Raw genomic sequence first — 17,060 nt, forward strand, 5'->3', positions numbered from 1 at the left:
GTTTCAATAAACAACAAAACACCAAGAAAACTCATTTTTATGTGTGATTTCTTAATTTTGATTAATGTGTGTATACAGCTTACAATTTTGACTTTTATTACTTAAGTTTTTGCAATAATTTATATTTGAAAATAATAATTGTGTCAAAGTGGTAAAGTTCGCAAGACTAATTATTCCAACATTATCGATCATTTTTCTGTCTGCACCTCTTGTTTTTAAAACATTCGTGACCAGCCAATTATTTTTAAAAACGTTCTGTTAGTTTTAATCACATATATGTTTTCGGTGTTAAAAAAAAAGGATGAATGACTACCGTTTTATTTAAACAATCAAGAGAGAATGAGAACAAAGAATACGAAAGTTGGAGATAAAAGAACTACCAAAGAAAGCCGGAACGATCTTTATTTCTCATTATCAATTGATCCATCCAGAGAATGGGAAAGTGAGGGATAGAGTGAGTGTATGTGTGAGAGAGGGAGATAGATTTATACATGATATGATTTATTCAACTGCGTTAATTTAGGCCTTATCTACGTTTCTACGATATAACGAATCAAATGATATAAAGTCATAAAGAGTGAGAATGATCGATAGTAATTTGTTGGGAGGAAAGAGTGATAAGTTTAAATTATGAGCAAATCATTCTACAAAATTTATACGAGAGAGAGAGAGAGAGTGAGATAGAGAGAGAGAGAGAGAGGGAGTGAGAGAGTGAGAGAGAGAGAGGGAGTGAGAGAGAGAGAGAGGGAGTGAGAGAGTGAGTATAAGCCAAAGTCGGAGGTAGTGAGAAAAGGATTGAGTGAGCCACATTTGGTGAACCCAAATAAGAGTAAGACAAACAGAGAGCGTATATATAAAATACATATAGTATATATATTTAGAGAGAGAGAGAGAGAGAGAGAGAGAGAGAGAGAGAGAGAGAGAGAGAGNAAATATAATATGTACTAGAAAAAACATGTATACAATATATGAATAAAAAAGAGGGAAACAGGGGGGGGGGAAGGGGAGAGAGAGGGAGAGAGAGATAGAGAGAGAGAGAGAGAGAGAGAGAGAGAGAGAGAGAGAGAGAGAGAGTAAGAAAGTGGCTGTGTATGGCTGTAGAAATGAAGAAGAAGGTTGAAAAAAAAGGGGGATGCGAACAAATTTGTATCGACATGAAATATTAGAGTTATTGTTGAAAGAGAGAAAGAGAGAGAGAGAGAGAGAGAGAGAGAGAGAGAGAGAGAGAGATGGAGAAAGAGTGTGTGTGTGTGTGTGTGTGAAAATAAACTGGTTTAATATCGATCATTCAAATTGACCTACGTAATTTATGAGGATATTTAAAGTTTCATTAATTGTTATCTTTGTAAGGTGGGCAAATCTTTCGTAAAGTAATTGTCGCACAATATACAGTGGTGATGGTCGTGTTATTCAAGACGGAAATTTTTCATCAGCCTTCACAGATGGCTTGTCATACTTCCACCTTCACCAAATTGACAAGCGGAGCTGTTTCATGCTTGCACACTTGGGTTTGTATTAGTTTCAGCGCGGTTTCTCTTTGTAGGATTTATCGAATCGTATTATTCACCCAATCTTGGTTACTAAGGCGGACACTCCTAAACGTCTAACGATACATCAACAGCGAGAACTGACGGACCTGTGTCGATTAATTTCGTCGGCAGTTCGATAGAACAATTCCGTGGTAAACTGAAAGAGTTGATTCAATTTTTTTTCAAAGTTCAAATTTTTAATTAGTTAAACAGTCAGAAGCAGGGAGTTATTTTTTTCTTTTCATATTTTCCGCTTTCCATTTTTTCCCTTCAATAACAGTTAGCCATTCTGCTGGATCAATGGGCCTTTATTAAAGATTCTGAGGAGGTGCTAGGTTAAAATCGGGAGGCCCAAAAAAAGGACGGGTTCAAGGACCTGCTTTCAAAGGAGGCCTGGAAGGGGTCAATCATGATTATGGAGGCTGTCCGACGAATCCGCCCTTGAAATTTAATGCTTCTTCCATGATTCTGCATAACCGATTTAACCGTTTTAAATCTATATATTTTTTTTTAAATAAAAATTTGGATATATATGATATATCAAAAATTATTATAAATAATAGTCCGCCGAAGAGTAAAAACAAAATATGTTGGGTACGACAACCCTCTTGGAATTTATTAATTTAAGTTTGGTACAATTTTGTTTCCTTTCAATTTAAACTTGTACACAAATCTGAACCATTTCATTAGAAATTATGCCACTAAAATTAACCAAATCCTCTCGGAAAAAATATGTTTATACATTTTTATCTATTTTATCTATTTTATATATTTATATACTAATTTTATTAATAACCATAATGTACCCTACTAGGTACGAGTGAACACTAACGGATATATATGACTGTTTGCTTCCTATCGTTTTAAATAATAAAATTCTTTACCTCTCTATTACATGCATCATTCACACTAACGATTCAAGTGCAATCTACCATTTTTCAATACATGGTTTGTTCACTAATTTGTTCACAGTCGGAAAATTCATAAATTTTATTTATATTCATAAGTGTTTCTCATTTCATCATTTCTCACTCACACACACATACAACTCTCTCTATCCCTCTCTTTCCCAGTCTCTCCCTATTTATCTTTCTATTTCTCTCTCTCTCTCTCTCTCTCTCTCTCTCTCTCTCTCTCTCTCTCTCTCACACACACACACACACACACACACATACACACACACACACAAGGAGACATTACTGACCATCGATGTCTCTATTTCTACATATCTGTATTATTCCATATATATTATATATACATATACATCTTGCTTTCTATCTCTTCATTTCTTTCTGTCTTTCTCTCCCTTTCCCCTCTCTTTCTCTCTTACACTCTCTCTGTCTCTCTTTCTCTCTCTCCCTGGCTTTCTTTCTTTCTGATTCTCTCATTATCTTCATTCCCAATATTTTTCTTTGGTTTTGTTTCGTCCTGAATAACATTTACATGATTAATTTTAAATTGCGAATAGGTGTGTTTCTTAATTTTTCAGCTCATATTCACAAAAAGTTCGCTTAAAAGTATCTAAGAAAACACAACTGTCCAAGTTGCGTAGGAATCTAGACGTTAAATCAAAATCCAGGCTCTACCTGTTTTAAGGCGAGGGCAAACTTTTCTCATTGAATAAATTCATCTCACCCCCTGGCCGAAGAAAAGCGTAGAGTGAGTTAAAAGGAAAGGCGAGTTAAACCAAGCTTTCTTTTCGACTGTTTAACAAGGTTGACAAAGGGCAGCGGCTGTGGCCCTTTTGAAAATCTGAGACAAAAGCGAGGAGCCATTTGGCCTGGGTTGAGGGATGGTGGTTTCGTCCTTCCAAGATAACTGGCCACTTCTGAAGATTCTCCTTTTTCTTTATCGCTTTGCCTCAAATTAATTGGGACGGTTTTTTTGCATTTATTCGCGGCCGATAAATTGAATCCAGGACCTTTTATTTAACAACCGCGTGAAAAACAAAACAAAAACATTCTCAATAAAAGAGAAACATTGTTCGTTGAAGCATAAAAGTCAACTTTTAAAATCACATAAGCAGAATAAGTAAAGAAATAGAAAACAAACATAAAAGCCCAACTGTAGAAGACGATGTCGACCGTTATGGATGTTGAGCGAACAATACACGTTCATCACACTGGGATAGGAAACTCAAAATAATAACGTTACAAAGTACATCATTTCATGTTTGAGTCTTTTCGGTGATAAGTCTTACGTTTAGTAATTTCGGTTCGTAAACCTATCTTTGAAGGTGGTGTCTGAGTGATCAAACCAGCAAGATTGGGTAGGCCAAAATGATCAAAATTTCAGCACCCCACAGAAAACTCCATTAAATTGAGACATTTCTTCTTGGGATTGAGGTGAACCTATGATTTATCGTTTTGGTCGAGGGTATGCAGACCAACATGATGGGAAATGTTGATAATGCAATTTGGTGGTTTCTGTAATGTGCCAATTTTACTGGAGGTTTTTTCTCTTCCGAACATCCCTTAGTCTGTCATCAATGACAAGATTTCCCATATGGCTGTTTTTTGGCCAATTTGGTCAGAGCAAACAAGCTACGGTTGGAGGACGACGAGCGCAGGTGGGCGGACCAATTCCGCCCAAATTGACGGGTAGAGGCTGCTAATTTCGAACCTAGTGTCGAAAAGGGCACAGATAGCTATCTCCCGGGCTTTAATGCCGATGTTCCTGATTTGACTAATAGCCGGCCGGCCCACGCAAACTCTTAACAAGGGTCTGATCGAAAAAAAGGCGGAAATTGCCACGGTACAGTCAGGAGGCGGGGAGAAACAGAGGGAAAGCTTCGAATATTCTGGCTTGCAGGAAAGCGTTTCCAAACCTGGAAATAAGCCTGGCCGGACGAAGTAGAGTGGGAGAGGAAAAATTATTCCTAGAGCTGATGCACCTTCCGGTTACATCGTCGTCCCATCAAGCAGACAATAAGTTTGTTCCACCACGCCGTTTCCGTCCCGGTTATAAATACGGGACTTGGGACAATGCATGAGCCGAGAATAGAGAACATCCTCAGAACTATAATTGGACGGTGAGACTTGACTGATGCAGTGCTCTAGACTCCTTCTGATATCTATTTTAACAACCTAGGGTTCATTTACATAACAAAGTGGTTTCACCTAACAAACAGATATTATAATGGCTAAATAAAAACAAACAGGAAGAATATCAAACATTTCAAATTCATTTATATTATTGTTAAGAAGTGACAACACTGGAATTATTATTATAACTGTATGCTAAACGATAAAATTCTTCTTGTCCATGAAACTAAAAAGCTCGACATTTTTAATCAACTACAAATATAAAAAACATAAACGCAAACAATATCTCTCTCACCCACTCACATTTTCTTTCCTTCCATCTTTGGGTTTAAAGTGGTCAAATTGTGGGATTTTATGAGAAGTTATTCGTTCATTCATTTTATATCTTTCTCCCCCTCTCGCTCGCTCTCTCTCTTTCTCTCTCACTCTCTCTATCACTCACTCTTTCTCTCTATCTCTATCTATCTCTCCCTGTCTCACCCCTCACTCGTTCTCTTACATTCCGTTCTTTCTTTGGTCTAGCAGATATTACATATTTCATGTTACATTTTACTAAAAATTATTAAGGCCGATGTTGTTTTATAATTTTTGATTTTTTTTCTTATAAAATCGACATCATTGATTATGCCAATATGATGTAAATCTGCGAATTTTATAAAGAATTTCACGAAGCATTTCAAATGCAATTTCTCTCTCTCTCGCTCTTTCTCACTCTCTTTCTCTCTCCCCACCACACACATACACATACTCACTATCTTTCCCTCTCCCACACACACCCACTCACTCTTTCCCTCTCTCTCACTTTCTCTTTCTCTTTCTCTTTCTCTCTCTCTCTCTCTCTCTCTCTCTCTCTCTCTCTCTCCCTCTCACTCTATATATATGTGTGTGTGTGTGTGTATGTATGTATGTATGTATGTGTGTGTGTGTGTGTATGTGTGTGAGTATGTGAAGTAAAAAGGGTTTGAATATTGAATAGTTGATATAAAACAAAGTTGGGCACATTTAGCAAAAATGAAAAATAAATAAAAACAAACTATAATAAATACTAATAGTACATTAGTTGTATGGGATATACTATAATGGAATAATACAAACATTATTATGCATGAACATTTACTATTCTACAAAAAGGGGATATGGTTACCGTACGTAACAATGAAATATCCCTAAATAAATATTTAGAAATATGATTTTTTTAACACAATTTATAAATGCTGCTTTATGTTTTGTAATTCCCCTTTCACAGTTACCTTTATAAAAAATAAAATCCAATCATGGGTTAAGGTACTGGCTCTGATGCTCATTCACAATGAATCGAGTGTTGGAAAATATGTTCACTCAGAAAAAAAATTGTAGAGTTGTAATTGGCAATTTTGTAAACTAGATATACCATTAAATAGAGGTATAAACTTCAAAGGGCTTCTTTATCCTCCCAATTGTTTAAGCGTTATTCGTTTACATATATATATATATATATATATATTTTTTTTTTGATCCGTTGCTGTTTGATTAACTCTTGCTCATCCGCTTTTTTTTAATCACTTTACATATTTATTTGGTTCATTTTTACAGCTATTGTGTAGGGATACGTGTGGAGACCCCATTAGTAACCCTTTCATTTCATAAAATTATTAAATATAAAATAATTAGATAGTAGGCATATATTTAAGAGATCTATTATATCATTTTTTACAAATTCGTTAATAGAATTCTCCGTGAGTTTTTAAATTATTAGTATTGTGCATTCTTTAACAGGGATATTTGTGATAAAATTAATAACATCAAATGACACTAAAACACAGTTGTTTTGTATTTGATGTTCTTTTTTTTAATATCGAATGTAGGTTTGAAGTTGGTGTGAATTTTAATTATTTTATCAATTGAGCGGCATAAAAAACCATCATCATCGGCGGGTTCATTCTTATAATTCACGTCGTGAGACGAGGTTGTAAATTCCTTCAACCTGACGATGAGTTGCAAGCTTGAAATCCGGATCGTTTAAAACAACTAACTATGAGTAGGAACTATCTTATTAAAAAGTTCACTAATTTCGTGGTCCGCTTGACCAATTAATACATTACAATTAAGTAAGGTTTTTAATTGAGATAAAAAAGTTAATGGCACGAGCGGGATTCGAACCCACGATCTTCGGCTAGATACGCCGCTGCTCTACCACATGAGCTATCGTGACCTCGATCCCCTCGGACACCAACTTCCTATCTCAACCCCACCTTTTGAGTTTTCCCTCCTTTTTGCCATTTTTCAAATATCGTGTAATCGGATTGGATTCTCGACGATCAGCTCAAAAAAGATTGAACTACACACTCACTCCACCATTTATTATTTCTATTAAGAAAATTTTCTTTCTAAATCAGGTTAATACGACAATATATTTGTTATATTTTGGCAGGTGGTTCAGTGCTCTTTTCGCGTTCGAGAGTTCGGTCACATGTTGGCACATGTCTTTTCCAGTGTGAAAATCAGTGTACACTATTTTTTTTATCTATAAATTTTGATGAAAGCATACCAAGAGTGAAATGTCAATCACTAACGGCCACACTCAGAGTTTGGTAAATCAAGCGATAACGGAATTCGGAGGCACAATCATCAATGGAATGAACAAAAACAGTCAAATGAGATCGTATAATTTATTTCTCCGTTTTCCCAAAACGTAGATTAGTCGGTACGGATCAGCAATGCCATTCTGGCCAATAGCAGGCGATCGTAACGGCCGTCTCCCTTTATGAACGGCGATCGTAAAACCATCAGGGCCAGTCATGGAAAAAGGAAGGCTCGGCAAATGACGTGACTTGGCATTGATCCATCAGTCTATCTGATGGCCTGATGAGACGGCCTTTCGCAGTCGTTCCCATGACATATGCCCTTCCTAAATCTCGGAAATTTGTTTATAGAGCTCGGTTTGACGGCCGTCCAGTTGGATTGATTCTCGGAGGGAGACTCGACCACTTGATTTCTTGTTCACTATCGCCAGTGATAAATTTCAGAAAGAGGCTTTTTTATATTTCCGGAATTATGCCTTATTGTCAGTGGCAGTACAGATATCTACACTCAATGCGTTAGATCCTTTGAAATAGGCCAAATTCGGTTAGTATAACATTCCTTGTATTGATCTACGCTTAACGTCAGCCTCCTTGTTTATCATCAAACTGTCAAGCTTTGGCATAAATAAATTAAAATAATGAAAAAGTTCCAATTAATTAAGGTTTTTATTTGAGATAAAAAGTCAGTGTCACGAGCGGGATTCGAACCCACGATGTTCGGCTTAATACGCCGCTACTCTACCACTTGAGCTAGCGTGACCTCGATCCACTCGGGCACTAGTTAGATGGAAGTTTCCCATCTCACCCGCACCTTTTGAATTTTCCTTCCTTTTTGCCATTTTTTATTCTTTTTTTATCACAAATAAAAACCTTAATTAATTGAAAGATATTAATTTGTCAAGCGGACCACGAAACTAGTGAATTAAATAATGAAAAAGGTTCACTTTTTCACCACATTTCAGCGAAGAAACCGAGAACTTTTGGGTTTTTGTATCTTCCCTAAATATGCGTTAGAGGTCATTTCAAGCGATTCAGAAAACTGCAGAATATAATAATAAGTCTTTATACATTTTTCACACAAATAAATAAAAAGAATTACTGTACTCTAGTAGATAGTTGATTTTCATAATCCTTCACAATTCCGTTATAAAATGTACAGCTACATTTTTTTTGATAGGAAATGTCACATTAAAAAAACGAAAAAATAATCAAGTAATAACCTACCTAACAAGCGACAAGTTAACATTATTCTGTAAACAATATTATAAATTGAATTGATATGTTATGAGACAATGTTATGTTATATTTAATAAGTCAGTGCTTGTACATGATGTTGATAAATATTAANAGAAAAAGCGACATAGATAAATAAAAAATATAAAAAGAAAAAATGAGAGAAGGAAAGAAAGACAGAATGAATGTGACAGAAAGCCAGACCCACATAGACGTGCATAATAACCGCTCACACTAAAATTCTTAATTCTTGCCAATAAATACATTCACATTCTTTATAAACAAAAACACCCAAAACAAATAGATATATTTAGTTACTCTAGGTGTACTAACTTCTCTAGTCCACCTATTTAATTCGGAAACTATGCTAACTCCGACCGAAAATGTCCGGTACTAACGCCAGAGAGCGAAATAGAGGTATTAGGGATAGGGGACAGGGATAAAAGAGGCCACAAGACCTACTGCACATCGACCTGAATAGATCTATTGTGACCCTGTTATTTATAACTCACTGACATGATTCAGGTTATTAATCAGCCTCCACAGCTTTGCCAGCGGGTTCTTGCTTGTGGTTATACTGTCCTAGTTGTATAGACACGTAGACCTTCACAGAAACATAAAATGTGTGGTACGGTCTCCCCCTCTTCTTGGCAGTATCTGCACAGTGTTTATTCTTTCTGTACTCCTATTCAGTGCTTTCTTAAGTGGCAATGCCCGTCAGGAGTCAACCAGGATCCCGGTTCGTTGCGGTTGCCTTCCAGTAATTCTTTTTTAAGTTTTGCGGATGGTCCTTCTATGAATCTCTTCGCAAGCGTCATACTTGTGGTATCGTTCCACTAGGTTTTGGACTCATTAAGGATCCATTTTAAGATGTATCCTCTTTTGTGGCAGGCTGGTAGGCCTCAGTAAGTTTCTGGGCCTAGAGAGTTCATGTTGGCTCCCTTTTTGGCCAACATGTCAACCTTTCCGTTGCCTCTATCCCCGAGTGCCCAGGGACCCATGCCAGGGTGATGTGGTTAGTGTCACTGACTTCCGTCAGGGCCTCCATGCAGTTCCAAACAGTCTTGCCTTCGTCTCGCATGAGGCTAGGGCTCTAAGTGGGGCCTGGCTGTCAGAGAAAATGGCTATCTTACGGCAATGTATTCCTAGCCTTTTTATTTCTCTGGCGCATTGTTCAATCACTATGATTTCAAACTGGAAAACTGTATCATATTTACCAAGGATTAAGGTCAGTTCGGTTTTGGGGATCTTCCCGAAGACCTCAGCTCCCGTACCCGTGTCGGTTTTGGAGCCGTCAGTATACCCGTACATAGTCAGCAAAAAAGAAAAACATTCGCTCTCTTTGTACACAAAAACACCCAAAACAAATATATAAATATGTATATATACATACATATATGTACATATATACGTCAATTCTCGTCAGTGGGTCTGGCGAATACTGACAGTAAATAATTTTCTTCTTTATCGTGCTCATCTCTCACATGGCATCCGCGAGTGAGGTCAAACGAGGCGTTTGGATTTCATTTCACAAATCCTCGTTGAGATAGACATGGGACCAGACCTGCTGAGCCGAATATTGTGGACGAATCCAAATTATCAAATAACGGAATTTTGAATAGGCGCAACAGTGTTTTCTGAGCAACAGAAAATCCTCGTTGTAATATTCAAACGCGTTATCAAACAGTCAATTGGACTAATGTTTGGTGTGGACTGCTCAGCAACCAACGTATTGGATCACATTTTTTAGCGGAACCTTCAACGCGGAGCAGTATCACTCTTTCATATAAAATACCCTCCCTGTTCTCATGGAGAGCTATACACGAGGAGAACGATGTGGTTCCAACAAGACGGTTGGCCCGTTCACAACTATCGCATCGTTACCAATTTATTGGACATGAACCGTACAGGGGGATGGATTGGAACCCAAGGTCATCCGAGGTCGCCAGATTTGACCACCTTGAAATATTTTCTATGGGGGGGACATTGAAGAATCGAGTGTCCATCTCCAGTATTGACTGTCCAAGAATTGGAACTACAGATTGTTGTAGCTTGCAGAGTAATCCGCCCAGAAGAATTAGAAAAGGCCATATATGCAGAATTTCTGAAACGAGCAGAGCTCTGCAAATCAAACGCGGGGAGCGTATTTGGGCATTTATTACAAACATAAATTTTAATAAATTGTCAAATCTACAAAAATACGAATAACGGCTGAGAATCCTGGTAAAAATAATATGGACTCATTGATTATAAAAAAATTCTTTTTTGTGAAAAGATTTTCCCGATGGTCGATCTTATCAAAATTTTCCTTTCAGCAAAACGCATAAAATAAGATCTAGAATCAAATTGTTCAATAAAAATATGTAATTCACATTTAAAATAACAAAGTGACATTTACCAGCTAGATGAGAAAGTTATGTTAAATCTATTACCACCACATAACCCTGGTTTTGGGTGTTTTTGTGTATAAAGAGAGTGAATATATTTATTACCAAGAATTTTAGTATGAGAGGAAGATGGTCGAATATTGCGTAGATCGGCGTCTCTTTATTAAATCCGTTATTTAGTATATATTATGGATGATGGTATAATGAGGAAACAATGTATTTAAGAATTAATTAGAATGTCAAAAAATAGGAGGTTGTGTATGTTTATGAAACAATAGTAATTATATTTTAGTAATACACCTTTTTTGTTGTATTGCCAGTTTTCCTTAAACTTTTCTACACTTCACAAATGATTAAAATTTAGTTGTCACTTCTTCATCTGTCACGTAAAAGTTGTTTGTGATTTAGATTTAATAATATTTTACCGGGTAAGAGGAGTAGTTTTGATGTTAAGCATTCTAAACTGTATTAGATAATTTTTTAAAACCATTTTATCATATGAAGTACGACAAATGTGACCCAAAATATTAATCCTACTTGCTGAGAACATTAAAGTGCACTTACATGGCTGCAAAAACCTCTTAAACTCCGTGTACACACAAAAAGTAGGAATAGGAAAGCAATAAAACGCAAGTTGTCGGACACAGGGCAGGTCGAACGACTTTAAACTTGAACGGTAAAAGCTCAGCACCCTGTTAATAATGAAGTGCTATGCCCCGTTTTATAGTCGCTGTCTTGTCATACTTAACAACATTTAATCTCGCCTCTCCCGCAATCGCCCTCCTCGGGGTGACAGAATTTATAAGGGGGAATTTAATATCCCTTTGAGAGCGGGCCGCTTTTTGGAAAAAATGATCTGTTTTTACATGCTAATATTATTGAATATAGGCCGGATCGTCGTACCGAAAACCCATTGAAGGGGATCGCCGATGTAGGAATCGTATGGATATTGCTGTTAAACGGCTCTTTCAATTTATCGCCCAAAGTATCTAAATTGATCCTAGACGCTCAACTTGACGCGGGCAAAAAATAACTCCTGACATACTTTAACAATGCTTGCATCTTTATCATAAAATACTCCAAACTTCTTATACGACTAAAAGTCTCTTAGTTAGCTTTACACAAAGTATGTTAATTTTTTAATACACCAAAATCAAAAACAAATATAGCAAACTGTATCTAGGGAGGTAGACATAAATATGTAGATCTTATATTTTATCCATTATATCCCTTTGATACAGACGCTCGCATGGAAGCGAACTCGCACACGCGCACACTTACACCGACTTAGATCTTAATATTTAAACAATATGGATACTACGAATGTAAGAGCCATATTTGAACATAATATACATAATAAAACTTTGATAAATAAATAAACGAGAGAAGCAAGGATGATGAAGGTAAGAACAATAAGTACATAGAAAATGTGTGTGTGTGTGTGTGTGTGTGTGTGTGTGTGTGTGTGTGTGTGTGTGTGTGTGTGTGTGAGAGAGAGAGAGAGAGAGAGAGAGAGAGAGAGAGAGAGACTGACAGACAGACAGACAGGCAGAGACAGAGGGAGAGTGAGAGAGAGAAAGATAGAGTGAAAGGAAGAGGGAGATGAAGGGAGAGAAAGATAAATACATTAGATAAAGAGTTGGTTAAAGAGACCGAATCGGAAATGAAAGAAGGAAAATTAATGAATAGTAAGGTATTTATACGTTTTAATCCATTTGACCAAACCAAAAAGGCAAATATACAACGAAATAGAAAAAGGTAGTAAGACAGTCAGACCTGCACAGTAAAATAAAACGATAGAAACAAAAGTGAGAGTAATAACAACAGATAGATAAATGAAAGGAAGACAAAAGGAGGATGGAAAGTATGTACAATTAAAAAAAAAAAGGAAAAGAACTCATATTCAAGAAAAAAAAGTAAGATAAGCATGAGGAGTAATTCGGGATAGATAGATAGTGATATATTGATGAGAGCGAGAGAAAATAAGAACGAGAAAGAGATAGATAGATAGATAGAGAGAGATACAGAGAGAGAGAGAGAGAGAGAGAGAGAGAGAGAGAGAATGGGTGGGTGAAAGATATTTGTCAGTTTTAAAATCTTCCTTGAATTGCTTACTTATTTATTTTACCATATGATAATAAAGTTTATTTCGCAGGTCTGAGAGTTTGAAATGGAATTTCGACTTTACATATCTACCCAGGCTGGCAAATTAAATTACGCGTTAAAACCATCATTTATTGAAGTTTTCATTGGAATGGCAATTGCAGCGAAATTAATTCGACCAGTAGGATAAAACTAATTTCAGTCTGTTTACTCAGCCGGACAGCGCGCCCCTGTGTAATAGGCCTGATTGGGTCAGCGCTGTTGTTTTTGGCCTGTGCCTGAATTTCACTTTATCCTCGCTTTATTGCCCATTGGCAGACGGGGAAATCTTTGAAGAAGTTTCTGAAACATATTTTACTTTCCTACCCGCCCAGTAGAGAGAATAAAAGTTCAAAATCATCTTCAACAGTTGGTAACATTTTTATTTATAAGTGTAATCTATTAATTTTGTTATTAATTATGCTAACAAACCTTATTTTCAAAGATTTCGTAAGAAATAAATTTTAAACTGGAATTTGATGGAATTTAAACTTGTACGCTTTCGAGAAGGAGAGCCATTAATCGGTTGTTACATTACACCATGACTACTTATAGGCACAGTAAATAAAATTCATTATATATTATATATAATAAATTTTATTATATGTAATATTTATTATATATAATATTCTCTTAAGTTTTTCAATAATTAATGTACAACTAAATCAATTTATTTGAAGGTTATTAGATTATAGACATGACTTTTGTTTCTTGTATGGTTGAAGGTTTCTTTTTTTGGATTTTGATTTTAGATTTATATATGCTCAACTCTAATAGGCAGGATTGAGAAATCATTACTTAATAATGAATATACACTAGGCTGATTCTTCGATATCCAAGGGGCGTTTGATAATGCTGATACTTCTTGCATTATATCAGCACTAGATAAATACAATGTTGACCATCACCTTACTAGATGGGTGAAGACCTAGTCGGAGGGAAAGATGGTCAATACGTGCTTAGGTTGTAGTATTCTAAGAATTAATGTCAAAGGAGGCTGTCCACAGGGAGGTTGCTTGTCACCTCTTTTATGGTTAATTACAGTAAACAGTTTAATAGAACTTCTGAATAGTTCAGGTTTCTACAGTCAATTATTTTCAGATGACGGTACCATAATGATCACGGGTAGGGATCCCCTGACTATTTCACTGATGAAGGATGCCATGGGATTGCTTTCTGAGTGGTGTTGTGATAAAGGTTTATCAATTAATCCAGCTAAACTGGAATTGATAATGTTTAGTAGAAGAAGAACATAAGGTAATTTCAAAACCCTAAATTTCAGGGCATAGAATTAAAATTGGTGGATTCAATCAAATTCCTTAGGGTGACGCTTGACAGGAAACTTGGTTGGAAAGGTCATATTAACAATACATACAGGAAAATCACAATATCTATGGTACAATGTAGGAGGATTGTTGGTAAAACATGGGGTTTCAAAACATGGGCAGCTAAATGGCTATATACCGCAATTATTCTACCTAGATTATTGTTCGCAGCTTTAGTATGGTGGAAAGGGCTAGAAAAAAAGGGAACATTAACAAATTAAGATCCTTTCAAAGACTAGGCTGTTTGATGATGACAGGAGAATTTTCAACTACACCCACCCTAGCACTTGAGATCATAACCAATACCACACTTCTACACATAGAGGCTAAGGTCAGAGAACTAACCAGCTGCTACAGATTAATTACCGAAGGCAGCTGAAACCATAAGGGTAATAACATAGGTCACTCGAAAATCATACAATTATTGAGTAAGGTTAACGGCCAACTATTAAACGTTGGCGATAAAAAGGTTAAAACCCCTTCGGGGAAAACGTACTTCAGGTAGTTTTGTGAATACAACTATAGTTCGGATGAGGACCATCGTAACATAGACTGCTATACAGATGGTTCACTCATCAAAGGTAAAGGAAGTGGTGCTAGAATCCATATACCTAAATGAGGTATCAGCATCTCCTCCCCTATTGGCAATAACTCCTCTGTTTTTCAGGCAGAAATCTGGGCCATTAATGTGTGTTGTAAAACACTTATGGAAAATAAAATCAAGGGAAAAGATACTAGAATTTTCTCCGACAGTCAGTCTTAGGTCATTACAAAAAGATTGATCAACATCTAGACTGGTGGAGGAAACTGTTGATCTTATCAATAGGATCACTTCCAAGTTTGAGATCAAGGTAACCCTTATTTGGATACCAGCACATAAAGGACATTATGGCAATGAAGAGGCGGATAGCCTGGCCAAAGAAGGCTCAAATACTACGTTTGTCGGGCCACAACCGGTATTATCTCACTATATTAGCACAGCGAAAGAGAGTATTAAAAACTGGGGTATAAAACAATTCCTTAGAGAATGGAATCTGTCCCCCGAACACAGGCAATCGAAGGAGATCAAACCAGTAGAATCGAAATGGCTATTCTCTAACTCAACGAAGGAATTAGGAGGCTGATAGGTATCCTGACTGGCCATTGCCCACTGAGAAGGCACCTCTTCGCAATGGGTATTCTACCAGACCCCTTTTTCCGTTTTTGTGAAACAAAAGAAGAAACGGCACGTCACTACCTCGCAGAGTGCGATAGGTACTCTAGGTCTAGATTCGCGACTTTTGAAGGAGAGGACATCACCAAATCACTCCCCGAGATTAAATGGGGTTTGTGAACAAGTCCAAGAGGTTTATGCAGGACATGTGAGCCGACCAAGTTTATGGATGGGGTACGAGTCTACCCTGGCAATTAACCCCTAGTGTCTTGGTCGCCCACCCTGCATAATATATACTCTGAGTATGTACAACTCTGTTTATGTATGTATGTGTACATATATATATATTTAAAGACACACATAAACAGAGTTGGGCATATCCCTTCTCGCAGTCCACTGGCAATTCCAGCAATTGTAATTTACAAAAAATTACCGGCATACCACGACCACTAACCAACCCGGGTGTTGGCATCCGAGGTCAGGTCAATTCAACGCCCAACGCATACACTTCCTTGATCCAAACCCATTCACACTCTCATTCATTCTTAAGAACATTATTTCATATTTACGTACGATTCAGTCAATTTGGGTGGTGAAGTACTCGATATTCCTCCATCGCCTTGTTCAACTATTGTACAACTAATCTAATTGAGAGTCGATGGGTGCTCAATATTACGCTATCAGCCGTCTTTCACTACACATTCACGCGCATATATACATTCACTCTCAACACATATAAGGTGTTACCCACCCAGATACAATACGATTCTCATATAGGGTGGCATTCCTACACGCTCTCTATATAGAGGCAAGGAATCGCACGCTTCGAATAGGTGGGACATATCGAGCAACCTTTCTCTATATGTCGGACATATAAGCGAGCTATGACCCAAAAGTATGTGACCGTGTGCCAACGTCGCATGGCCTATTCTAATCGAGTGGGGCAGGCAATTTATATACGAGGCAGGCCCTCCAAGGTTCACCAATAGACAGTGCTCTTGATACGTTACACTTCTCTACTGGCCCGGCCCAGGCGGGAAGGGTTTTGGTGGTAAATTATTTTTGAAGGTTTTTGTCAATTACTTCCAAAGTAAACAATAATAATAATTAAACAAAACTCTAAAATAAAACAGAATATAATAACTGCTAAATATGATAAAAGATGGTGAAAAAAATATCGTGAAGAGTAAACGTACCTTAGGCAAGCAGTATGAATGAAAGGAGAACGGATAGACTGGGTGGACCTAAACATAAAAGTAACATAAGCATTTTTTGTATTAATAAACAATCAAAACATTTGAGTTAAATTAAAACAAAATTTTATTGGATTTTAAAAAATCAGCGGCTCATCTAATCGGTTTTAAATAGAAAATAAAACGTTTGCTACAATCTTGGTATTTTGGAATACATTTTCATTACACTGTTAAGTTTTATAGCTTTTGTTTTCCTTTTATCTCCCTCTTGTCTTACGAGTTCTAAACACTTTTTTTATTATTTCCACAGTCCGCAATTGTGTTCGTTTATGACCCGTGCTGTCCGATAGTAATTGCTGACGGGTGGCCAACATCTGTTCCTCGACCCGAACCATCTGGCCTGGAGGAAAAAATCCAACGGAATTGACTTGAACAAGTTTGTACGTACGTAAAAATAAAAATGGACAAAGAACATGGATTGGTTCGGACAATT

At 36.9% G+C, this 17,060-nt stretch overlaps 1 protein-coding gene across 12 annotated transcripts in view; it reads right to left on the reverse strand.

Moving 5' to 3' along the window:
- The window catches only part of LOC106667815 (protein eva-1 homolog C), a 618,009-nt gene that overhangs the window by 491,042 nt on the left and 109,907 nt on the right, over window positions 1-17,060 (reverse strand). For 10 of the 12 annotated variants that reach the window (XM_024227529.1, XM_014396011.2, XM_014396012.2 and 7 more), the window contains exon 2: window positions 16,571-16,618. The exons of the other annotated variants lie outside the window; for them this stretch is intronic. The gene's annotated coding sequence lies outside the window, so the exon portion shown is untranslated. The remainder of the gene's footprint in view (window positions 1-16,570; window positions 16,619-17,060) is intronic. 12 annotated transcript variants of the gene reach the window in all.

The sequence above is a fragment of the Cimex lectularius genome, unplaced genomic scaffold (genome assembly GCF_000648675.2).
Source record: "Cimex lectularius strain Harlan isolate CLEC.00 unplaced genomic scaffold, Clec_2.1 scaffold87, whole genome shotgun sequence".
Classification (NCBI taxonomy): Eukaryota; Metazoa; Arthropoda; class Insecta; order Hemiptera; family Cimicidae; genus Cimex; species Cimex lectularius.